A 27239-nucleotide genomic window follows, 5' to 3' on the forward strand; every position below is an offset into this window, starting at 1 on the left:
GAGGGGGAAACTGCAGGTTTCATTATACATGCAAGAAACCCCAAAGCAAATAGACATAGTTTTAGAGTAACAACTTTGATATATGTGTATTTATTAAAAAAACAAAACAAAACCCTGTATCATTAATTAGATATATTAAGTTATTAATTGGATATATACTAGTTGGATATGTTGATATATGAATGCTTTCAGATTTATAATTCATTACAATCCAGAGATGACTTAGAACATGTTTAACTAGAAATGTTTGAGAAGTTATACAAACACTAAAACAGTAAAGAATATCTCAGTCTGTGAAAAGTGGATAACTACATCTATAATGGTTGGAAAGAACTTACTTTTGGCTGGCTGCCACCTTTGGCACTGGCACTACAATGACTGCAGTTGAATTTAGTTGAAGGTCAAGGTGAATGAGCCAATTAAAGAGTAAATTAAGATTTTTTTGGCTCTGTCTTTCAGTTAGGATACAAAGAGAAAGTGCTAGCAAGACTGAAATGATGACCTTATTCATCACATTGTTTTTTACCTATCCCCCCCCTCTCTCTCTCACCCCCCCCAATCACTAAGGTTTTTAGTTTTCTAGTTTCATATGTTTGCCACCTAACATTTTATGCTATTTTATCTTTTACATTTCTGCTCCCTGAAGTCAATAATTTTATATCAGAAACTTGAAGTGCTGAAATATATTTTTTAAAATTGGCTTGCAATATCCTTAATATGCTATTTATCTCCATTTTCACCACTACTAAGATACAGAAGTGTTCACACATCATGGTAAGCCATGGTTAATGGTTTGCTATGGATGAGCAGATTGCTCCTGCTTTGCTTCTCTCCTAGAGTGAGGGGGGGGACACAGACCAAATCACAATATTTCGCTTACCTGTGTGAGAATTGAACCAGGAATTGTGCTTTGTTTATCTCTAAACAAGCTGTGATCTGGAGCCAAGTTTTGTCATTTGCTTCCACTCGCAGTCTCCTTCACTCAAACAAACTACAATTTCCAGTTCATAATAATCCATGCTCTACCGACATCCTGGATTGACTCCTGAAATGTGCTTTACATGATGTTGCCCTTGAATATGATATGGAAATTGCCGCTAGTGCAGAATGTGGTCGCCAGGGTGTTGGTGGGAACAGTGGGCTGGTCACATACAACTCTATTCTGAAACAGCTGCACTGGTTGCCAGGTCCACTTCAAGGTTCTTATGTTGACATCTAAAGCCGTTAATGACCTAGGGTACAAATACATGAGAAACCGCTTTATCCTGCATTAGCTCACCCATGCATTAAGATCAGTAATGGAGGCTGTTCTGGTGGTCCCTCAGTTAAATGAGCCATGTTGTATGGGAACTTTTTCGACAGTAGCTCCACTTCTGTGGAATGAACTCACTGTGTAGTGTTTTGCCCCTGCTTTATATCCTTATAAAAACTCACATTTTGTCAGGCTTTTAGGGGCTGCTTAAGTTCTTTTTATAAGTTTTGGTGCTAATTGTGACATTTATGTATTGATTGGAATTGTTTTAATGTTTTGGTTTATTGAGTATTATGCTTTGTATTACTTTGTTCTGATGCAAGCTGTCCTATGACTGTTTTGGTGAAGAACAGTATAGAAATATATTTTAAAAACAAATAAATCAGTCACATGTCTGAGGGAGAACATGTGTTTGGTTTCAACAAAGGCTTTTAAAAGACCTGTGACTTTTGTTGCTATGATTTGTAATCTGGAAATCAGCAGCTGGTTTGTTTGAGTGGTTGCAGTGTTGTGTGACTTCTTCTTTGGCTATACTGTACAGAAAATGCAACTAAGATTTCCTCCTATAGGCATACCTGGTCTTTTCTGTACTGGAAAACAGTAATTGCATAATTAAGACTGCAATCCTATGCATTCTCACTTGGAGATAAGCTCCACTGAAGTCAGAGGGACGCTTCCCTCCAAAAGAATAAGCCTAGAATTGGGCTGTGCAAGTGAAAAACATTAACATATGGGCATGAATGTTGCAAATCATTATGATGTGACCAAAGGGGCTTGGAATATTAAAGAAGTATTTTTAAAGCCCTTTGTGAAAGCACCTGCAAGTTTTAAGGAATGCCCTGAGCAACTAGTCCCCAGAGCCTATCCAGAATTTCATCCCAATATCTTTGTACCACACATATTAATTTTAGCGTACAGGAAGCCTTTACTTCTAGCTATCGTCATTTTGCTGTTATGCCTTCTTCGGATCCATTAGAGTGAATTCCTCCCCGGTGGCCTCTTCTGCATTACTTTGGGACACGGCTGTAAATTTGTTGCAAACTTTATTCACAGGGGGTTATTGTCTTAGTAAGTACTTCATAATACCTCTCATTCTGATTACACTTCTGATGCAATTGTGGCTTTTTTCTTGCTTAGATTACACTAGATGTCTTTTTACAGCCAAAGTTAATGAAAACTTTCACTACAGTCAGGTGAAGCCTCTGTTTTCCTTCTGTACTGTTTTGGTTTTTTTTGCAAGTTGATTTAATAAAACAGTGGAAAATATATGTAGGTTGGGTTTCAATCTTACTTCAGTGCACTAGGGATTTTATTCAGGATTTGAAGGAGCTCTTCCTTTGCAAACACTTCTTTAGCCAAGACTCCAAATCTCTACTTCACAAAAGGGCAGAACCAAATGGGTAGAACTGATAGCAAATGCAGCACTAGTGAATGAGCAAGATACCATAAATTATTAGTTTACTCTTGTATTGAGACTTTTTTGTGGAAAGCAACAAATGCATTCAATTAATAATAATAATTTGTGGGTTTTTAAAATTAAGAATATACTTAAATTATGGTACAGTTGGTGTTCTGAAGTGACATGACACACTCTGGTTTCCAGGGAATACAATTCTCTATAGGTGGCATAAAAGTTTTACAATTGGTTTCAGGACTGTAAGCTTCTTTCTAGCTCCCTCCTGGGCCATTTTAGGGATCATCTCTTCAAAGGATGTTTTTGCCTGCATTGCCTGGCCCTTTGATAAGATTTGTCTGCATCATATCATAGCCTTGCATACTGATACTAGGCCATTACTCGGCAGGAAGAGTGAGCTTGAAGTCCACTCCTACCAGAAATATCAGTGTTAAATAACTTGTGTGACAATTCACTCTGAAAGGTCAGTGTTCAATAGCCCTCGAAATTTCTCATTTCTTTCCCAAGGGGGGTTGCACAGTGGGCTGCAGAATAGAGCATACTGCAGGACACTAGTGTTTGACTTGATGATTAATTTGCAATTGGCTGCAATGAATCCAGTGTTGTGTGTGATTTGACTGTGTAAGTATTGTTAATGTACTTGGTTTGTTGTGCATGGCCCCCTGTGTTTGAGTTCCACATTCCCAGACCCAGACTTCTGAAACACAGGTTTTTAAAAGTTCCTGCTCTCTGAAAGATGGGTTGTTGGGCTCTTAACTAACTCACAATTTGCTCCCTAAATGGGAAATGCAGTCCTTTCTCTGGTTTAGTGTGTTGAATTTTTTAATAGACTAAGGCTTTCTTTTTCATTATTACAGGTTATATTTTGGTACATTAAAACTGAGTGCTTAGGCAGATATGATGTAGAACATACACAACTGGATCATCTGACACTTTAAAGTGGTTTTGTGGGCTCCAATTTTATTTGAAAAACAGCATTTAGAAGGTTAAAAAACAACCCAAAAAACTTTCCACGTGTATTTCCCCAATCTACATCACTCACTCTTCTGATGACTGGAACAACAGTGTTAGTTACCCAGTGTCTTTCTCCCACCCCAAGTGGCTATAATAGCAGCTTCATAATAAGATAAAATGGATGTGTTTACGCTACTCCTGTCAAAATCAAAACTCACCCACAGCTGCTTTGAAGAGGTAAAAACATGTTACGAGATCCCACCACAGGACTGTGGCATTACATTAAAATAGGTCCACGTTAAAATTGATTGTGAACACCCGGTTTTGCATAATAAGGGAAATTCCAGGGAGATTGAAATCTCAAGTTACTCATTCTCAGTTGGGAAAATATTTCCTTTTTCCTGACAAAAGACTTGCATTTCACTGCCACTAGCAGAAGAAGAATGAGGAAGAACACTATCCAGATCCCAGGTGCTGCCCAGAGGAGCTTAACAGAATAACAGGGCCACCACTCCATCCACAGCCTTACTGGTGCACAAGCTGGAGTGAAAGGTGGGGCAGGTAGATCACAGCAATTGAACACAAACTGGGCCTCATATTGTCAAGTGATGGCGGTGGAGCCAGCTGTATTGGATCCTGAGTTGGCTTAGCCCCTTCCACCCTTGGGAAGCTACATTTTTGAATTTTCCATTGGCTGCGGGAAACCTGCCAGTAGCATTTTACCCCATTCTCATGTTTAGGAGGCAGAACAGGGATCTCTGTGGTGGTGGAGTGATGCTGATGGAGACTAGCAAGGCAGGGTGGAGGGACACCTCTGTCCAGTCTAACCTGGACTCCCTGTCCCCACACCTGACACTAAGGGAGGGTTAACTCACACCTTTTATTTTGCAGTGTTAAGGTGTCTAGGAATTTTTTTTGGATTGTCATTATCATCATTCTTTCCCATATTCCTCTAGACTTCTGTATACATGTGTTTGTGTCTATGTGTAACAAAGGATTTTAAGCCTTATCTCTCTCCACTTAATTCACTCTGCATCCATAGTACTTCTTTATGCTTCTGAAGACATTTTTTCTTAGAACCTTCAAGACTGGGCTTGCATGATGTGTCTCAGGCACATTAGAATTACAAAAGTCAAGGCATTGTGGAGCTATTCTGTCTGTATATTATAGCATTTAAAATTTACCTGAGAGGTTAGTGTATACTTATCTTCAAAGCATAAACAAAGTGCAAATGAGAAATTTATCAACAACAATGAAAGTGTTTCCCATTTTAGCTGTGGGTTTAACTATATTTTTCTAAGCAGAATGTGTTCTATTTTAAGTTGCATTTTAAAACTCAGAGCATGTATAGCATTAAACTTCTTCAGAATAAATCACATTCTTTAAGTTTTACAGTATTGTTTTGCTGCATATGGATTAAAGCAACAATTAAGATACCGTCTCAGTAATACAATAAATGCCCCCAAAACCTGAGGAAGGATACACAAAAGAGCAGGAAAGTAAGTGAGAAAATGATGAGAAAGCAAACAAAGTGTAAAAAGTAGGTATGAAATAAAGAGTGTGAAAATAATAATTAGAAAGGGTAATAAAAATGCTGCAATGTAGCATTTTGTGGTGGAATGTGGGAATGGAACTGACAGGAGATAGAGAATTCTATCAAATTTTAGGCACAATTTTCTATGATGAAGTGAATAAATATCTCTTCAGTAAATTCTGCCTTTGCCTAAACAATAATGCTAGTAAAAACAACACCTGTTCGCTCTAATTAACTTCACATCCTGATTATTCAGAATTAATTTCTATAAGGGTCCCCCCCCCATTCATTTTATTGCATTGTTGCTGAATCTAAGCTGATTTTGGTGACGTAAATATATTGGAAAGTGAAAATATTACTAAATGTAATTGAATCTACAGGGATAGGAATATTTATTTATAGTAGAGTGCTTGGAACTAAAGGGTCTGACATTTTGCTGCCTGAAGAAAAGGACAAGATCGCCCCTTACAATTCTACATGCCAAAGCTAACTAGAATGGCAATTCAATATTTATAAACTGGTTATAGGACAGAGATCCTTTACCACACCTAAAGGCAGGAGGCTCACTTAAGTGTTGGAAGGCAAGTTAAATGCAATACACCAGCTCCCCAACACCATACAACCAACCCCTCAGTATCTGTTGCCTGATGTGGCAGCCTCACTCTGCCTAACAATAGTTCTGGGCCTGACACTCCCACTTGACAACGGTAATATGAGGATTAATCTTCCAGACCCTCCCTCACACAGAGAGAGGGAGCATTAGCTTGCCCAGGCTCCTGCACCTTTAAGACGGAGCTCCAGCAAACATAGATTGCATGAGAAGCTGCACTCAATGAAATTCCACCTTCTACACAACTATGGACTCTGTAAGTGCCCTGTCTTTTTTCCCCTCTCTGGCTGCCATAGTTATTGTGACTTTGGTCCCTGTTCTCCGCTGAATCCAACAGCTTATTAAAGGCCTGTCCAAGACAGTGTGTTGTTTGAGGCAGTGGGTAAGATGATACCCCACTGTTCCATGTACAGAAGCAAAAAGTCTGGCAGTTTTATTTCAAAACTAGAGCAGGATAATGTCATCTGCTATACCTTAAGGCAGCAGGCTAGTTTTGAGGGTTCTGCCAGCTGAGGCAGTCACCTAATTCTGCCTAATGGGGAACATGAGGCCTGGGTGGCAAATGTGGCCTACCATGCCTCTCTGTTTGGTCCTTGGGACTTTCTCAAGACTGCACAATTCACTTGCCCTGCTCTTCCTTCTTCTTGAGTGCTTTTATCTGGGTAGAATGTTTTCTTGTACTACGATAATTCATCTTTGCTAAGATCTCTGGTTTCCAGTAGGCCTTTTCTAAGAAACTTACAGGAAGTAGAAACTTCTTGACTTACTATTTCCCCCCTCCCCCAAGCAGAATATGGTGAGATAGGTTTCCATTTGCCTGCTGGGTACACATACTCTATTTACTTGATATTTATTTGCTTTGCTCAAGTTGATTTGGATTAGAAGAGACTTTCTGAAAGGTCAATTGGCCCGTTGCTAATATAGGTACTGCACTTGAGCACTAATGTGTTCTGTTGTAGGAAGTAGTTAGGCGCTGGCGTGGACATAAGCTAAAACATTATGCTTTAAATATAACTTGAAGTGGAAACATATTGTTTATAACCTTGAAGGAAACTACAGCAAAGCGGGTTTTTGAAATGTTTGGTCTTTATGTTTACTACAAGAGGAGAAGAAAAAAGATGCTCCTCACAAATGTTATATGTCAAGTAAACTATTTGGTCTTGAGTATGTGCACTTCAAGATATTTCTATGGAAACTAAAAGCCTCCAGTATCTTTTATGAAATGCTACATTTCTTAATGTTCTAACTTTCTCTAAATCAGTTTTGCTCTTCTGATTCCCCTAATTTAAAGTTTATTATTTTTTGTTTATTCATTTTATTATTTTAGCTAACCCCACTCAAAAACATGCTACAATTTTTTAAAAATTGCAGGCCACACAGACCTGCCAAAGTTAGTCACATTGAGTCCCACAGAAATCAATCAGACTTAACATAGGTAAAGGGACCCCTGACAGTTAAGTCCAGTTGCGAACGACTCTGGGGGTGTGGCACCCATCTCACTTTACAGGCTGAGGGAGCCAGTGTTTGTCCGCTCCGCAGACAGATTTTCTGGGTCATGTGGCCAGCATGACTAAGCCGCTTCTGGTGCAACGGAGCACTGACATCAGAGCAGCGCACGGAAACGTCGTTTACCTTCCCGCCGGAGGGGTACCTACTTGCACTTTTTTTGGTGTGCTTTCGAACTGCTAGGTTGGCAGGAGCTGGGACTGAGCAATGGGAGCTCACCCCATTGTGGGGGTTCGAAACCACCAACCTTTTGATCGGCAAGCCCAAGGCTTAGTGGTTTAGACCACAGAGCCACCCACGTCCCTTAGACTTAACATAGTTGTGGCTAAAGCCTATTCTATCACTTTCAACCTACAGTGGTGCCCCGCAAGACGAATGCCTCGCAAGACGGAAAACTCGCTAGACGAAAGAGTTTTCCGTTTTGGAGGTGCTTCACAAAACGAATTTCCTATGGGCTTGCTTCGCAAGACGAAAATGTCTTGCGAGTTCCTGAGGGGTTTTTTCCTCCCCCCCTTTTTCTAAGCCGCTAAGCCGCTAAAAGCCGCTAATAGCGCTAATCTGCTAAGCCGTGAATGGGCTTGCTTTGCAAGACGAAAAAACCGCTAGACGACGACACTCGCAGAACGGATTCTTTTTGTCTTGCGAGGCACCACTGTAATTCCCCCCGAATTGTTCACATACATATTTGTATACATTTATAAAGTATAACTCTCTCCACTCTCACAACATACTTCTCTATTCCCTCCCCCACAAAGTTCTCCAAGAAAAAAAGAATAAGTTAATTGTGCTTTATTGTATTGATCGTTTGCTTTCTCATCTGGTGAACTAACAAGAAATGTTATTTTATTTCATAAATTACAATAAACAACACAAACATAGTAAATAAAGACCCTATGGGAAATGTGATTATGTTGAAATAAAGGGCATATGCAGAAACAGTCACTGAAGTACTGGTACCAGTTTACAATTTTGTTAATGTTGCGTTTGAGACTGGGAAATTGAAAAGAAAATTTGCTAACCAGGTGATAACAAATTATATGATGTTCATTAGTATGAAATCCTCTTTTAAAAATGGAACTTAACATGATAAGAAAAGCAATGACAAACCTAGAGAGAATCTTAAAAAGCAGAGACATCACCTTGCCAACAAAGGTCTGTATAGTTAAAGCTATGGTTTTCCCAGTAGTGATTATGGAAGTAAGAGCTGGACCATAAAGAAGGCTAATTGCCGAAGAATTGATGCTTTTGAATTATGGTGCTGGAGGAAACTCTTGAGAGTCCGATGGACTGCAAGAAGATCAAACCTATCCATTTTTGTTTATGCAATGTTCTCAGACTGGTTATAACACTTTGTATGCTTTCTAACACTCCTGAACACATGCTGCAATCTCCCAAAATTTCACAGCTTGCTATATCTTGTTTCTTCCATATTGCCGACCAAGAAAAGATTTGTAATACATTGTGCAAGCTTAGACTATTAATTCAGTCAATTCAGTTAAGATTAATTGTAAATATAACTAGCAGAGACAAGCCTTGTAGAGAACCTGGCCAAAGACACACAGCACTAATCCTTCACATTCTAATGTAATCTTTAGCCCTCAAGGCCTTTTTGGGTGGCCTTCCACAGCATTTGATGCCCCTGTCACAGCCCTCACACTGCTTTCCCCAAGCCAGGTAAGTGAGGTGCTGGGTTTTAGAAAGGAGGTGTGAGAGGACTGGCGGGGGGCCTGAGTCCTCCCGCCTCCTTCCCAAAGCTTAGCTAATGCCTCCCCAGCTTACGTACCGCTTCGGTGGGAAGATAAACAGAAATCAGCCCTGAGTGCTCACTGGAAGGACAGATCCTGAAGCTGAGACTTCAATACTTTGGCCACCTCATGAGAAGAGAAGACTCCCTGGAAAAGACCCTGATGTTGGGAAAGATGGAGGGCACAAGGAGAAGGGGACGACAGAGGACAAGTTGATTGGATGGTGTTCTCGAAGCTACCAGCATGAGTTTGACCAAACTGCGGGAGGCAGTGGAAGACAGGAGTGCCTGGCGTGCTCTGGTCCATGGGGTTACGAAGAGTTGGACACGACTAAACAACAAAATGACATGATAAACATTGGGTTGAAAAGAAACAATATCAGGGTGTTGCCATAGCTCAGTGTAAATTCCTGTGGACATTACAACTTCCCATGTGGACTTGGTGCTGACCACATGTACAAGATCTTGCTTTGGAGGCATTTATTCGCTAAAACAAAATATTATGTCAAGAAGTTTACAAATGCTACATTGGTCACTATTCAACTGCTCTTGTGCACATTTGGGACTATGCAGGGGTGGGGTGAGTAAACATCAAATATAGAAGATGAAAATGATCCATTTTACCATGCATAGTAGGGAGGGACAACCTGTACCTCTCCAGATTTGTTGATCTACAACTCGGACCGCACCTGATGATTGACCATGCTGGCTGGGGTTGATAAAAGTTTAAGTCCTGCGACATCTGGAGGGCCAAGAGATACCACTGATATAAAGGCATAATTGTAATGTGAGTGCACAAAAGAGGAAGAAAACAGAAAAAGGATCTTAAAAGAGTTATAAAATCGGAACCTTTAAGAATGTTCAAGGCAACAATTATGTACTGTTGCACTCAGTTTCTTTGTATAGTAACCATTATTATATGATTAAAGGAATCAGCATAAAGCCATTTCCAACAGTGTTCAGAAAGCTATAAAGGCAGACGGCCCTTTGTGGACCTGCCTGTTGTAAATATTCAGAGGCTTGAAGATTATTCTTACTCTAACATGAGTATATAGTAGCTTCAATTTTTGAGCCTAATCTTATCTTGTTAACTCTTGATTTTAAAATATGGTATACGTAATCCATTTCTTTACAAACCTAAATGGTATTTAAAAGTCACTAGAGTTCTCTGGTGTGGATCAGATATTTAGGTTTAGAATATTTGGGTTCTTGATAGTTTTAAATCTCAGGAATTTATCAGAAAAATCCTAAAATAAATATTGGCAAAGCAGCATTTTAAAAGCTAATTCTTTAATACTAACCAGACAGCTTGGATGAGGAATAAGCTTCAATAAATGGGAAACAGGCTGCAAGGGCCTTCACTATGAAGAGTAGTGAGGATGTGGAAATAGAAATGGGTTTTTCATTACCTGAGGGATTATGCTCAGACAAGAAATGCCGAATATGCTGAGGACCACAGCTGCACTTTGTCTGCTGTTGTATTAACAGATAATAGTGAAACAATGAAGCTGTGCAAGAAACAGCTATTAGTTCTCAGAAATACAGAAACAGTTACTTTCCTTTTCTTTAGCTTGAATTGCCCTGTTTACACCATGGTGTATGTCCAGTGTCTAACATTTTATAAACAACAGATTTGTAAATTAATGTGCATTCTGCTTGTGTGCACTTAAAAGGCTCACAGAAAGCAGGTGATGGTTTCACACATTTCTGTTTTTTCTCACTCCTTTGTTACAAATGCTTCTGGGGCTTTAGTCACCACTGAAGTTAAGCTGACTCCCAGGTTTACTCTTACTCCATTTATTGAAAACATGAAGAGCTGTCTCCACAACATCATAATTGCTAACACTCATAGTCTCACACTTCCATCCCCATCTTCTTTCTAACACAGGCCTGTTGAGTTCAAAAACTGAGGCGAAATCTTGACTGTGGGGTGCTGTTGTTTTTTGGCCATATACCGTTTAATCTCCTTTCCATTCCTTGTACACTACTGTAGATTTGTTCTGCCTTTGTCTTCATATATACATAGTTTGCTATTTTCTTCGTTCTGTGCAAGATTGAATTCCACTTGACCTTTCACACTTACATCTGACAATTTCTGATTAGAGACATTCCCTAGTAATGGACTACTTTTCCTTACCTTATAGGCTTTCTGGGTTTTCTCCTGGTTTAGTTGCCATACTATCATATCTACACGTGATGTTAGCTTTGTTGCTTCCAATCATGTCTTTTTTTGTAACCTGGGTATGCAGTGATGTTTAAACCACCACCACCCTGAAATAATTTTCATTCCTCTGCTGCTGTTAGAATAGAGTTCTCCACTCTATTTAAACCTAGTCTCAGTATCCTAGCCACCCCAACCTGGTTAACTCCTAACCAATTGGCACTGAGGGCTGCACCTGCCAAGTTTTCTATTTGGTCCTCATGGGCACAGCAACCTCTGCTATTTCAGGCACTGCAGAGTTGATGTTGACCCTTGGCTGCTAAGTTCCCTCAATGTCTCACTCTTGTGATAATGTAATTCCTTCACAGACTTTCCACTACAACCTGTGATTCCAATTCTTGGCTCCTTGCTGGCTTCCCTAGCCTCTGCAAGCTACAGTCTCCTTTCCCTGGCCTTTTGCTCCCACTTCCAGATTCTGCTGCTGCTTCACATGATGACCTGACCGCAATGACAGTCTCCAAAGGCTGAATAACTTGACCAGCCTTTTATGCTCAATCAAGTTCTCCTTCCAGCTAATATTTTAAAATTTGAGTAGAAATCTCCCCTTGCATCAGGCCACAAATCTGGTCCAATGGGGTGAGGCAGAATGTCCAATGATCTGTCTGGTTATAAACTCACCAGGTTTCTGTTGGTATTTTAGTTTTTTTGTAATTTGGCTAAAGAAGAAAAAGGTAATTTCCTGGGTGCCTAGATCCAGGTTTGAGGCAAGTACTCTTTGGTGAGATTTAAAATCACAAAACATGTGGCAGAGTGTGGAAATAGAGGCTGTTAGACCTTTAAAATATCTCCTCCCTAGTTCAAGAGTTTCCCACTTCCCCTTGGTGTAGAAAGAGACTGCACGTTTGAAGAGTTTGTAAGAAAAACCATTTTTAACTTACCAAAGATAAGATTAATGTGCTTTTCCATACAATAGCAAGAAAAGACAGGCAGCACAACTTAGTTTCAAAATTAATAAGTGTTTCTAAATTATTTGCATAGAAATACAAATAAAGCCACACAGTCTATGCTTGGAGCAACCAATCCCGACATCCTTACTGGTTGGTTACATGGTGGAAAAGAGAGAGAGAACAAAGGCTTTGATATAACCCTTTCTCCCAAACTTAGGGCATGTTGCCTAGTTAAACCTTGCAAGATAGCTTAGTCTATGGTCTCAACCTCTCCATGCATTAGACTTAAGCATATTTTGTTATATTAGGATGAATTGTCCCACAATTTCAGTCTGCTATATATAGGACCTTTCTCTCAAAGCAGTTCTTGTTTTGACGGAACGTTAACTCACAGTTCAACTGCTCCAGTCACCTGCAGTACTATTGAATATACATTATATTTCTTACAGCCCCTAGCAGCAAGTGAATATAATGTATACAGAATGAATTCCTATAAATATTACTTTAAAAACAAAATTTTACCTCATAAAATCTATTTAAAGAAGAATAATCTCTCTACAGCCCTGCACCTATTTAAAAAACATCATGTGATTTTTGAGCAATGTAATGAACATCTTGTAAAGTAAGTCTCAATGAACTAGTGGCTGAGAGGGCCATACCTACCCTGATACAAATCTCACCCTGGGTGTTGATGGAATATATTCAAATGAAATGTGCATTATTGTCAGGACAGGTGCTAGAAGCAGGTCAGTCATAACTCACACGACTTCAGTGAAGTTAATTCTTTATTCAAAGAAACAAACAGCTCCAGACAGCAGGCCTAGTGAGCACAGCAACTCTTCCCAGTACATCTTGCCCCAATGAAACATCTGCAAGGACTGAAGATACCCAGCGTCCTACAGCTGCCTAAGCCTCCTCCACTCCCAGATCCTTACCAAGCAACCTGAGACTCTGTTGATGAGTCAGTCTCTGCTCTGCCCTCTTCATACCTCTTCTGATCCTGGGAGACCAGGGGGAAAGGAGCTGGTCTCAGCAGGAGGAGGAGACCCACTGGCTTCTTCAGCAGCCTGACTGATCTCTGCCTCTCCCCCCCTCCCCCCCGCTTATGCCTCTGATTCTAGACTGCTCTCTGCCACAGACTTTTCTGGCTCACCAAAATCCTGTTACATCTTCAGCTTCCGACACCACCCCCTCTCAGTCTGCTCCCTCTGACCATGCATTGTCGTCCCACCACCAATCCCCTGACTCTTGAGGCTTCTTCCCCTGGGGTTCTCTTGGGGGTTCCCTAGCTGGTGCATCACTCCACTCCTCTGCATCCAGCCAGACAGCTAGGCTTAAGTCCTTGGCCCTGCCCCATCCCTACTCACATTTGTTTGAGCAAAGACCAGCATTCTGGGTGACCTTTGGCTGGTCAGTGCTTCTCAGTCTGACCTACCTCCCAGGATTGTTGTCGGGATTAAATGAGGAGAAAGAGACCCATGTATGCTACCTTGGAGAAAAAGATGGGCTATAAATGCAGTAAATAAAATAAAATAAAGAAAATAAAGCAGGCTCAATCAGTTTCAATAAGGGCAGGAGAGGGGATTGCACTGGCTTAGGAACTTTTTCTCCAAAATGTTAGAATATTAAAACAGATTAAAATGGACACCAGCATTTCTAAGCACCTGGATACGCTTGCCTAAACAAGAATATTTTTAGCTTGTACAGAAAATAATACAGTGAAGGCACCTGCTTGATATCAATAGGCAGGGAGTTCCAAAGTACATGTGGTGCCACACTAAAAGATTAAGTTCTTACCAATGTGGAATGGGTATTATGTGGCACTTGTAATAGTGCCAGTTCCACTAACTGAAGCAGTCAAGAGGGGGCAGGATGTTTGTGGGATCGTCTTACTGCAGTGTTATGCCACTATCTCTGCAATAGCATCCCTGTCTGTCGGTGGTACAGAAATAAGAACGGGACCTATTTCCTTCTTTGATGGGACTGTTCCACAGTAGCTTCTTTTCCGAACAAAATATTCACTGAAATTAAAGACAACGGACAAGGACCATATGCCCTTAGCCATACTAATTTTGGCACTTCTTAACATCTGGGTTGGCCAGATCAAGGATGACAAGTGCAGACCTTTTTAGCCCTATGGCTGGCTGAATGTTGGTTACTAATTATTCAAAAAACTTGTAGGCCGTTTCTCTCAAGGCCTGGTATGATAAAGTCTGACAGTACTGGAAAATATGTCACAAAAGGTATGCTTCCTTAAGGGCAGCTTAAGAAAGACACTTTTAATATTGCATGGCAAGTATTTATTGATCATGTTGCAAATGAAAACACCTTTCATAGAGTCCCAGCATCATAACCTGGTTTGTGGAATTATTAGCTTGAAATGTATCTTCTTATCTGGATTTAGTGTGTTGCGATTTTGAAACTGGTCCTTACAGTGACCCTGTAAAATAACAAAGTTTTTTTAATAAGTGAAATGCAGTTTTTATTTTTTCTTCTTCAGTTGGTCCTTTTTATTGTGTTTCTCTTGAGTTGTTATATATAAAATAAAATTTGGTTTAAAAAATCACACATGCAGCAGAGATTACAAATTACTTCTGTGATTTAGTTTGACTTGTTAGAGAGAGTATTAGGAAAGTCCCATGATTTTCTGTAACCCTCTGTTGCATGTCTGACCCACGGAACAAAACCTGCTGCTCACCTGGAGTATGTCTCTGGAAAACGTTTCATCTTGCTTTCTATTATTATTTAAAACATTATCCTCCCGCCTCCCTCATTAATTCCACTTAATAGCATAAATATGGTTTATTAAGAATACAAGCAGATCTTGGCCACAGTCACTTTGGCATGTTTGTCTAGGACTAAAAGTGGTTATGGTTGCGTTTACAGTATTATAAGCCCCCAAGAGTTTTAATTCTGTTTGCAAGAAGTTCTCTCAGCTTGACTGTGAGTTTTTACTGTTATTCTTTACATTAGGCAGCACAGGATTCAGGAGTTCTCATTTCCTACTTCCTACTAATCCCTAGATGTTGTTTTACTCTCCTTGTTGTGGCAAGAAAGGTTACATGCCATTCCCAGTGTGTGATGAGATTTCTATGAATAGCTCTAGAGAAACTGTAGAAGGAATCTTTTGCCCTGCTGTGATCAACATGGGTAAGGGTGGTCAAAATCACGTGAAAATACCTATGTTGACAAGAGGGTGGATCCTGGAAATAATCTACCCAAAAGCACAAATAGTCAAGTTCTTCAGGGCAAGCCTCATATTAATCTATTGCTTTGCAGACCACTTATGCACTGAAAGCAATAAGCTTTTGATTGAATTTGCAGTGACCTGAAAGGCTACTTAACCCATACTAGCATAATGACATGTAAATATGTGTGTGTGTGTGTTTAAGCATCTTTTGCTGATTGATATTGAACTGAAAAAAGAAATTGAGCTGTACATGCCATATGATGCCATTAAACAAATTATTGAATTTGCAGTTAATTGACTGAAGAGTACAGTTAATTAATACTGGGATATATTTTCTTGCTGTTTCTATTTTAGCTGTGTTTTGCAGTGAAATTTAAACGGTGCTCTTAGTTTAATAATAATAATGTTGTGTTAAAAGTAACACATTATTGAACTTGGATGAAATCAGATCAATGGAAAATACTTCATTGATTACTTCTAATATAAAGAATGGGATTTACAATTAACCAATAAAAGATTCTTACTGCCTCCTCTGGTCTTTTCCCAGCTAAATAGTCACAGGGGTCTTAACCATGTGTTAACCCAGAGTCGCTGTGAAATCCTCACAATTCAGCAGTTCCAGAGTTTTACCATTTACTTATTTTTTTAAAAAAATGTTTATAGGTTTTACATAATTTTATACATTTTATCTTTAACTGTTTTGAAATATTAAAATAAAAGGTTCTTTCAAACCTTCGGACCTCCTTCCTTCCCTCCATGGGTTCCATATTCAAAGAAAAATATTATTTACCGTTACCTATCTGTTATATATCCATAGTTACCAAAGTTACCATTTACTTATTTTACACATAAAGCCAAAACTTTAGAAATGAACAGCATGAAAAAGCTGCCCACTAAAGTTTTAATGTAGGCCTCTGAATTCTTAATATACTTCATTCTGTGGAAACGTCAATAATAATTGTTGGTGATCATATAAATTCTCATTTTGGCCAGCAAAGAAACTGGCATAAAATATTTTTTTAAGTGTAAATGCCGATTGCAACATTTGAAGTTTGCTTCCTTTGGGCTTGTTTTCTCTTTTTTGATCTGTTTATGGATATTAGAAAACATGGAAGAACAGGAAGTGTGGGATATATTTTTGAACTGATTAGTTAACTCTTAAATGAAAAGCTAGTTGGAGCCAGGGCTGTCCCTAGAGAAGGAGGCAGATATTGACAACTGCCCCAGGCTATGCACTTTGGGAGTCCTTGAATCTGGCATTAGTGACTACAGGTGGCAGCCTTCCTGCCTGGTCAGACCTGCCATCTTCTGCCCACTCACAAGACTTTCTCCCTTCTCCTTTCCTAGACCAAGAAAGAAGGTAGGAAGTGGAGGTGGAAGACTCTGTTGGTATAAAATTGGAGGGGAGGAGTAGTCCATTGCTGTTAAAAGTTGCAGCAAAACATTCCATCTTGGCTGTATTCCTCACTCACCAGATTCCTTCAGGTTCTGTGCCTGATTCACCAGATTTCTCCAAGCTTTACCACCTCTTAAACCATTAGGTTGTGTTCAGCCTTTGCCTCTGTCCCTGTGTTGTTATTTAACTCAAAACGCTGCAGACCTATTTTACAATCAAATGTTGCAAATATAGAAAAAACAATTGCTTTGATGTCATAATGCAAAAGTGAGCAGGTGGAGAGACAATTATATTCTCTTAACATTATCCTTTTAAAGTCTTAGTAGCACAGAGAACCTCTGCCAGGGAGATTTTGATACCACACTTTGTTTTGTTTTATTTACTTCCTTTCATTTATTAAATTGGAGAGCCCATGAGTCTCCAGGCATTGCTGCATTAATTAAAAATAACATGATGCAAAATTCACAAGTGATGTGCTGTAAAGTTTTTAGTATAATTATTTCTCTCCCCCCCCCCCCTAAAAAACCCTTCACCTTATTAGGAGAAATACAAACTACTGAGGTTAAATGTTTTAATAAGAACCTAATTTTTTCCCTGAGAGAAATAGATGCTGTGATTGAAATTAAACATGGAACCATGCTGTTTGTGATTAATGCTAGCAAATAGGAGGCAAAAGGAAACTGTGATTTTTATAATAGAGATAGGTGCTCTAAACAGTGTTCCTGCAATCAAAAGGATACATTAATGGGGAACTTATTTGTCACTGAAATGGATGGTATACTTCGATATACACAAGACAAGGTTTGATTTAATGGTGCAGTGATTTCTGAAGCCATATTCTACAAAACACATTTGCAGTCATTTTACAATTGATGTGTTAATTTAGTGGCCCGTTTGGATGATCAAATCCTGACTTAATAAACCAGGATATGGATACACTGTGGGTACACCAATCTTTTGCTACTTTTTGCAAAACAAACCAGGAAGCTGCAATTAATCATGGCTTCCTTTTACATCTGCAGTGGGAACTATGGTGAATGTGTTCCAAATAAACCAGATTTGGATGCCATATTTAAATATGGCTTCTGGATCTTGGCCTATTTACAAACCATTCACCGGAGTTCCCAATTCAGAAGTTGTGTGTGTGTCTGTCAGTAGCCCAAGGTTGTAAATTTTAAACTATTGTAAAGGGACAATGAGAAAAATGACGAACTTGACGGGTTATTTTACTCCTACTGTAGACATTATGCTGTGCTACATCTCTGAGCAAGTGCTTCCTTGACTTCAGTTAATTGCTCTCCATTTCTATGAGTTTAAGAAGGTATGAAAGACAGAATAAATTATTACCTACCATTAATGTTTTACCATGCCAGAAATGCAAATATATTTCAAGCCAATCTTCTGTAAATATGTTGCCTGGCATGAACTGAGACTTCTTTGCAACTGCTTCTTGTGAATTTTGTCTCTAAAGTCTTAGATATTGCTGGAATTTTGCTTTGGTTTTTTATTCAGAATTTTCCAATGCACTGTAAGGATAATGCTCATGTAAGTAACACAACATCTGAAAACGTTCCTCCTCCCTGGAAGTCTTGCCAAGCACAGTGAAAGCTTTAGATAATACTGAGCAGTGGGCCAAGACAATTTTCTCTGAATTGGCCATAGTGAGGCACCAATTTTCTTGCAAGGGAATTAAATTTGATGTGATACAATTTAATTAACAGTACAACATGCATTAATTACAAAAGTTAAAGTTGACTTGCTGTGATCAGACAATTGCTTTCTCTTCATATTACTCATTTTCGATTACCAGCATTAAGTTTTGACTTCTTTGTCCAGAGACATTACAAAACTGAACAATAGAGCTGCAAGCATGAAGTGATCCACACTGAGGCAATAAAATAAAGCCCTAAACTTCACATATAGATGCACAGTTGGGGTCTATACTGGTGGTGCAGACCACGAAAAAATATATTGCGGTTGTGGTGGATAGTTCAGTGATACACAAACCCAATGTGCAGCACCTGTGAAAAAGGTGAATTCAATTGTTAGGGATAATTAGGGAAAGGATTGAAAACTTCCAATATTCTAATGCTTTTGTGAAAACCTTTGGTGTGACTTGCATGGAATCCTGTGTACAGTTCTGGTGACCCCACCTCAGAAAGGATATTGTAGAGGTAGAAAAGATCCAGAAAAGGTCAGCCAAAATGATCTAGGTAGGGTGGGAGGATGCAGCAATTTGCCTATAGGAGGTTATAATGTTCAGGACTTCTTAGTTTATGGGGCAGGGCTCTTAATACAGGATGACACATAACATGTAATAGTTATTACTGAAACCTAGTGGGATGAACCTCATGAATAGAATGTAGAAATTGAGGGATACAACGTGCCCAAAAGAAATAGGAATAGGAAGGGTGGAGGAGAAGCATTATATGTACTGTATTTTTCGTCCCATAGGACGCTCCGTCCCATAGGACGCACCTAGTTTTTTGTGGGGGAAATAAAGGGGAAAAAAATTTCCTTTATTTTCCCCCCAAAAGCAGGTCGGGGAAACCAAACCAGGTCGAGGAAGGGCGCTGCACCTCCCTGAGCTTGTGGGGCTGGCTGATGTCTGCCTCAGGCGGCAGGCTGCTATCCGCAGCGTGGATGTCTGTCCGGATGTCTGTCCGGCGCGCGGGGCGCTCTGCTTCAGGGTCCTCCGCCCGCCGGGCGGCAGGCTGCTATCCGCAGCGTGGGGAGCCCTGCGGGGAACCCCTGCAGGACTCCCCACGCTGCGGATGTCTGTCCGGCGCGCGGGGCGCTCTGCTTCAGGGCGCCCCACCCGCCGGGAGGCAGGCTGCTATCTGCAGCGTGGGGAGCCCTGCGGGGAACCCCTGCAGGGTTCCCCACGCTGTGGATGTCTGTCCGGCGCGCGGGGCGCTCTGCTTCAGGGCGCCCCACCCGCCGGGTGGCAGGCTGCTATCCGCAGCGTGGGGAGCCCTGCGGGGAACCCCTGCAGGGCTCCCCACGCTGCGGATGTCTGTCCGGCGCGCTCTGCTTCAGGGCGCTTCGCCCGCCCGGCGGCAGGCTGCTATCCGCAGCATGGGGAGCCCTGCGGGGAATCCCTGCAGGGCTCCCCACGCTGCGGATGTCTGTCCGGCGCGCGGGGCGCTCTGCTTCAGGGCGCTTCGCCCGCCCGGCAGCAGGCTGCTATCCGCAGCATGGGGAGCCCTGCGGGGAACCCCTGCAGGACTCCCCACGCTGCGGATGTCTGTCCGGCGCGCGGGGCGCTCTGCTTCAGGGCGCCCCACCCGCCGGGAGGCAGGCTGCTATCTGCAGCGTGGGGAGCCCTGCGGGGTACCCCTGCAGGGCTCCCCACGCTGCGGATGTCTGTCCGGCGCGCGGGGCGCTCTGCTTCAGGGCGCCCCACCCGCCAGGAGGCAGGCTGCTATCTGCAGTGTGGGGAGCCATGCGGGGAACCCCTGCAGGGCTCCCCACGCTGCGGATGTCTGTCCGGCGCGCGGGGCGCTCTGCTTCAGGGCACCCAACGCTCCGGGAAGCAGGCTGCTATCCGCAGCCTAGACAGCCCTGCTGGACCTCCTGCAGGGCTGCCCGGGCTGCGGATGCGCCCCGAAGCGCCGGGCACTCTGCTTTCAGGGCGCCCGACGCTCCAGGAAGCAGGCTGCTATCCGCAGCCTAGACAGCCCTGCTGGACCTCCTGCAGGGCTGCCCGGGCTGCGGATGCGCTCCCGAAGCGCCGGGCGCTCTGCTTTCAGGGCGCCCGACACTCCAGGAAGCAGGCTTCTATCCGCAGCCTAGACAACCCTGCCTGACCTCCTGCAGGGCTGCCCAGGCTGCGGATGTCTTCCTGAAGCCTGGAGAGCGAGAGGGGTCGGTGCGCACCCACCCCTCTCGCTCTCCAAGCTTCAGCGAAAGCCTGCATTCGCCCCATAGGACGCACCCAGATTTCCCCTTCATTTTTGGAGGGGGAAAAGTGCGTCTTATGGGGCGAAAAATACGGTAAATGACGTGTACACTAGTGAAAAGAATCATGACTTAGAGTGTGGCAGGCTGATGGCAAGTATATGGGTACAAATTGTAGGAGAGGGAAATAACAGTAACCTTATTATGGGTGTCTGCCATAGACCTCTGTGAGCCTGAAATTTCCCATTCTGCCACCTGACAACCAATACTGTTCACATAGAATCATAGAGTTGTGCCTTTCACTGATATTTCTATGTAGGGTAGGTGTGGGATTCCAGTATAGCATATCTTTACATGTGACAAAAAGCATACTGTTTTTTAAGCCCAGAAGCAAAGTGTTACATCCTATGTAGTCTTTAAAATGTGCTCTTTATTGGTTTCGTCACATCTTCATCCCAGAATCCATTAGCTTTAGAATTGTCAGGAAATTGAGACAAATGTGTTAATGCTAGTACATCTGCAATATATTACTTTCAGTGAAAAAGAAGACTAAAAATATTGGGACAATATTATGTGTAATCCTATCTTGTTTTTCACTGCACCAGCTTGATGTGCAGTATCAGTGCTTTCATTCTGCCAAGAGTAATGTTACAGTGTCTGCCTGATAATTGTTCAGATATCTTTTCAATTACAGCATTCAACACTGTTTGTGACAGCTACGTCATATATAAGGGTGCCTTACAAAGGATGTGTTTAAAGTATTTTGTTACATGCCTGCTGCATTCTTATTTACATTTACTCAGTCAGCAACCTTCTTGTTCCCTCTCTTGTATTTATCATATATGCTTCTACAATGCCTCTCCACCCACCCATAACCACACTCCCTATGATTCCAAGGCTTGCTTTTAAAAATGTATATATTTTGGTATTGTTTCAGAGAACCTGTTAATAATAATAATAATAATAATAATAATAATAATAATAATAATATACCATCTCAGAGCGGTGTACAGCATTAGAATCACATTACAAAACATCAATGATAAAATCATAATAAAAAACATACTGACAGCTGACAGTCTACTAGTAAAATAGTCATCATAATAACAATCCTTTCCCCCACACTTTCATAGGACATAGATTGTTTAATAGCCAGAAGCCTGGGTAAAGAGGAATGTTTTTTCCTGGCATGGTGCCAGGCAAGCCTCTCTGAGGAGAGCGTTCCACAATCGGAGTCATCACAGAAAAGGCTTGTTCTCTTTTTGGCACCCTCCAAACCTCTCTGGGATGGGGCCCATAGATAAAGGAGTCAAGTGACAAGTGCAGGGTCTGTGTCGGTTTTTATGGGGAGAGGTGATCCTGAAGTCCTGAGCAATATATGACTTTATAGGTCAAAAGCAGCCCTTTGAATTGGGCCCAGAAACTAATCAGCAGTCAGTTCAATTGTGCCAGGATTGGTGTTATATGCTCAAACCGTCTTGCTGTAGTGAGTAGCCTGGCTATTGCATTTTGCACTAGCGGAGGTTTCCAAACCGACTTCAGAGGCAGCCCTACACATAACACATTACAGTAATCCAACTTAGAGGTTATCAGAATGTATACCACAGAAGTTAGGCCATCCCTGTCCAGATAGGGCATGGCTGGGCCACCAGCCAAAGCTGGCAGAAGGCACTCCGCAACACTCTGCACTACCCGGAAAAGCTCTGCTGGGTGGCATAGTGAGGATGCAATTGAAGCTTAAAGTATGCCTTCTTTCTTGCGTTCACTCTCACTGAGTGAGCTCCAAAATGTGCACTCACCATGGTTCGGTTGTATTCATCTGGAGTTTTCCTCCACTTGTGTTCAAGCCGTCTCCCAGCTTGCTTCTTTGCCCTAAGCTTGGGAGTATACCACAGAACCAATTGGGCTCCACAAAGCAGGGGAGGGCACTCAGGAGCAATTGTGTTGATGGCCAAGCCATATGGATACAGATTGACCAGGCTCTCAATAGGAGGGCAAGTCATATCAGTCAGAGAAAACCCCAGAGTCTTCTGGAAGCCTATTGGATCCACCAGCCTCTCAGGGCTGATAGGTCCTCCACCTCTGCAGGGGGGACAGAGTACTGAAAATCTAAAGCACAATGGGAAGTGATCCGACCATGACAAGGGATAGATGTCCTATATCCCCCACCTTCAGATCACCCTCTTCCCATCCAGTCCCTTCCCATCCCACCCATACAAGACCCATAGTCTGACCTGGGACATGCATTGGGACAGTGACATGTTGGGACAGCCCCATGGTTCTCATGGTAGCCATAAAGTCTTGAGCCACCCCAGAGCCAACCACCTCAGCATGAATGTTAAAGTCTCCCAAGATCAGCACTTTGGTAGTTTTCAACGCTGCTTCTGAGATCAGACTCGGGTGGTAAACCAGCAGAATCTCCAGTCTGTCCTGATTACCCAGTGCCAGGACCCTCAGAATCACATAACCTATGAAACCAATCACAGAACCTATGATTGGGCATATTCTCAGAACCATGATACGTTGTGTGAGCAAAAGATGTGTAAAGATCATACATCTTAGGAAAATCAAATACAGTGGACGCTCGGGTTGCGAACATGATCCGTGCGGGAAGCACATTCGCAACCCACAGTATTCAGAACCCACAGCCCCGTGTCTGTGCACACACGGGTTGCGATTTGACGCTTCTGCACATGCACAAGAGCCGAAACCCGGAAGTAACCTATTCCGGTACTTCTGGGTTCAGCGCGGTGCACAACCTGAAATCATGCAACCTGAAGCATCTGTAACCTGAGGTATGACTGTACTCAATGCTAATCTGGCTCACCCATACATACGCAATGGCAACATCACCAAGGCCAATGAGGTATCTAGCTGTCACCCTTGCTCCAATCACAAGATATCTTTTTCTCACAGTCTTACAATTTACAAGGTTGGGGAGTCACTTAGAGGGGTAGCAGTCTTGCAGTTTGCTTATTTGGCAGCCTCCTAAAATTGCCAGCACAGATCATCCCAAAGTGAAGCCAAACCCTGTAGGCTTGGTTCTTCATTTCTTGGCTGCAACATCCCCTTTGAAATCTGTCAGGAATTTTTGTGAAAGAAAACTGCATATAGATTGAAGTATTAGCGCCTATGTTTCTTAATGCACTTACAACCTGCTGCAGAGGAAATATCTGGTGTAAAGGAGAAGAATGGCTGAAATGGCAATCACTTTGAAATTAAAGAAACAAAGTCTGTCCTCTTTATACTGAGGGCATTTAACAATCTGGCACTGGTATGAAAAGAGAGAGAGACAGGGCTCTTTTTTTCAACCAGAACTCACTAGAACTAAGTTCTGGCACCTCTCAGGTGGGTGCCATTGCCATTATAAGAGAACAAGGGAGGTTGTTCATGTTGAGTTCCAGAGCCTCTTTTTCTAGAAAAATAGCACTTGGTAGAGGTCTTCATGTTTCAGTGTATACTCTGTGCACGTAGAGCTTCACCTGCACTTCATGAAACATATATATTGTATTCCAACTGTGTAAATAATATATTTTGTGATATCTAGCCTTTTAAGCCCAGGATAGCTGTGCTGCAGGCTCAGGCTTGCTTTTTCAATTTAAATTGTAAATATTTCACTGGATGCAGCAGGCTTCTATGTGTCAGCTGTCATCTGCTCCTGGGTCCCACTCAGACTGTGCCTTACAGCTCTAGAACTTAATAGTATCCTGAATTTACTTAAGGTAAAGGAATAGTTTCAGCCCTATCTGACATTGTTAAAATTGCTTGTGGTGTCAACACTGAGTGATTTTGTTGGAACAGTTGGCAGTTGGTGGTATCAGTTCACCACTGGACACACCCCTTTCCTTCCTTCCTTCCTTCCTTCCTTCCTTCCTTCCTTCCTTCCGTCCGTCTTGTTCTGAAGACACCAAACCAGCTCACCTTTACAGAACCAGAAGATGATACAATTGGTGGCTTCATAACAACTTCCATGTTTCTAGAAAACTTGTCCAATGTGCCTCCTTATTCCTTGGGCTCAGTAAAACAGTTTGAGATGGCTCCTCTACTCCTAGCATGCTTACCTACTCTTTTGTGACAGTAACTCTTGTGGACTTTTGTGGAGTAACTCTTTTTGTTACTCCAAATAAAGGTATTGCCCAACTGTTGGCATTTTTCTTAGGGGACCAACATAGCTTTTCTTGTGTTTTATGTACCTTGGAAGAACGACAAATTTAACTGTTCAAGAGCATGATCTACATCCAGTAGTGCTTGGTGATATATTGATAAAATGTCTGAAACCAGTATAGTGCTCAGATTGCGATACTGGTTTCAGACAATTTGAACTGGCAATACATTGCCTGGGGAAGAAAGAAGCAGCCAAGATAAATTCCAGACATCGTGATATATCAGAATATTGCAGTATTTAGCTGCTGATATATCACAATATTGAAAACCAGATATCACCCAGCCCTACCAGCTGAAGAGGGACTTTGCTTTTGAGGGCTTATGCAATATTTTCCAAATTTTGGCTTGTTTGCTTCTGCTATCTTACTTATCATTTCAGGCTGATGGCAGATCCCTAACAGCTGGACTTTATATTTCAAAAAATGGGGACCAGCCATTTCTTCTTTGTTTTAGATGTAAATTTCAACCTCTAGCATCTAACAGAGACCAATCCATCAATGTCTGTAATATTCATTTTGAGTCTAGGTCTAAATGCAGATCTTTTAGCTATAACTTGTACCCAATTTTCACAAATTGGTTGGTCCATTTTAATTGATATTGCTCAACTGCAGATTTATTTCCCCTGTAAACTTTCCTTTTTTAAAGGAAATATTCTGCATTTCTTACAAGGAGTTATGAAAACACAAAGGAATCTATAACATGCTTGTATTAATCATCTTTGCCTACAGGCATCTGTCTTGTAAAGGCAGATTTTAGGTCTTCAAAGGAATGGCTTATGAATCCTACGTAGCTTCACATATGTGTGGCCATAGGTAAAAATAACACTTGGAGAAAGACTCTGTAATAGTAGCAATTTTGAGATTAGATATGAAAATGAGCAAATTCCTTAGAAGTTATGTATGTTTCAAGGCAAGTGTAGAATGTGTGCTGTGCTAGAGTAGAGAATTTGTGTTTGTGGGCATATCCACATGGTAACTTTCCACACTGGCCATGTTGCACACTAACATAATGTTTTTTCTGAAAATAGCCTCTGGGACAATTTAATTCTATGTAAAATCATGTAATTAGCAATGTGGAATCATGGGGTGGGGGAGCCTTGGACAGAAATAACTCATTTGACTTACCTGCAGTCATCAAGAGCAATAAATTGTTGTTGGCATCTGTCTGTCTTGGAAGACAATAAAAGAGTGCCTCCTCAGGGGTGAGGTCAAACCATTTCTGGTTTACAATTTCTGCTGTGGCTTTAGAGACTGATACAGGAGAGACATGTTTTGTTGCAGCTGGGGAATATGAAGATATCTAGTTGTGATGATGCAGGTGTACCATGGTGTTTCTTTTTCTGTGTGCTCCCAGCAGACATTCCTCCTCTGGTTACTGCTGTGGATACATGACATTACTGATTGTCTCCAGGTGCTGCAGTCATCGGCAAGTGATTCTCACATGGTAGGGTTAATGTTGCCAGCCTTCATTTCTCATTTGCTGACATTTTTGTAATGCACATTTGGTCTGCTAATGTGCTTGGTGCCTGAAATCATCTACCTGTAGAACACATCCTTGGGGATCCTGCCATCTTTCTTTCTGTGAACATGACCAAGCTAGCGTAGACAGTCCTGAGAGGAGCGTGGACATGTTAGAAAAGTGGGCTTGGGAGGACACATCTTTGAGACACTGTCTTGCCATGTGATGTCCAAAATCTTCCTGATTCAGTGCTTGTGGAAGGCATTGAGGCATCACTCCTGACGGGTGTAAGCTGCGCACATATCACTGTCATAAAGCAGCATGCTCACCATGCATGCCTGGTAGGCCTTCATCTTGGTTCTGGTCTTTAATATCACCTTCTCCCATACCCCTTTTTATAGGTGAGCCATTGCCATGGCTGCCATGCCAATGTGCTTCTCTCTCTCTCTCTCTCTCTCTCTCTCTCTCTCTCTCATTTATTTAGTTTTTCAAATTTTGAAATTTACAAACAAATGTCAAACAACCAAAATAGAAAGAGAATTCCTTAGATTCCCCTGGACTTCCCTCATCCCTTTTGTGGGTCTTTATGTTAACTTTTTCCTCCTGCATCTTCTCTATTAATCCAAATCTTTTAAGTCTCCATTACAACCATAATTCAGTATTAAACTACAAGTGTGCCAATACACTTGTCCAGCTCATTGTCAATTGAGAGGCTGATGGTTATGGCAGAGCCCAGGTAGATAAAATCATCTACCACCTCAAGCATGTGGTCACCAATGCTGATGAGCTGGGTGCTGGTGACTTCCTGACCCAGGAGCAATATAACTGAATGTATTGTGTACAAATTTGAGGTGTCTAGGTGTGTCATACTGTCCTATGACGATTTGTTGTTCTTACGGCTGGCATTTTTATAAAAAAAAGAAAATTACCCATTTTTATTTCTAAAAATAAGGTATGTGACCGGATATTACGCAAAATCCCATTCATCAGACCCTTCTTACTTTCCGTT

The 27239-nt window shown here is 41.6% G+C and overlaps 1 protein-coding gene and 1 long non-coding RNA gene across 22 annotated transcripts in view; one reads left to right on the forward strand and one right to left on the reverse strand.

The window, feature by feature from the left end:
* The window catches only part of TENM2 (teneurin transmembrane protein 2), a 712099-nt gene that overhangs the window by 524234 nt on the left and 160626 nt on the right, over window positions 1–27239 (forward strand). The window lies entirely within an intron of this gene.
* On the reverse strand, window positions 14400–16902 carry LOC310835437. Its single transcript, XR_014559668.1, has 2 exons — window positions 16785–16902; window positions 14400–14562 (listed from the first exon to the last, which is right to left on the reverse strand). It is a non-coding gene; the product is annotated as an uncharacterized lncRNA (long non-coding RNA).

This window comes from Podarcis gaigeae (genome assembly GCF_964106915.1).
Source record: "Podarcis gaigeae genome assembly, chromosome: 2".
NCBI classification, from domain to species: Eukaryota; Metazoa; Chordata; class Lepidosauria; order Squamata; family Lacertidae; genus Podarcis; species Podarcis gaigeae.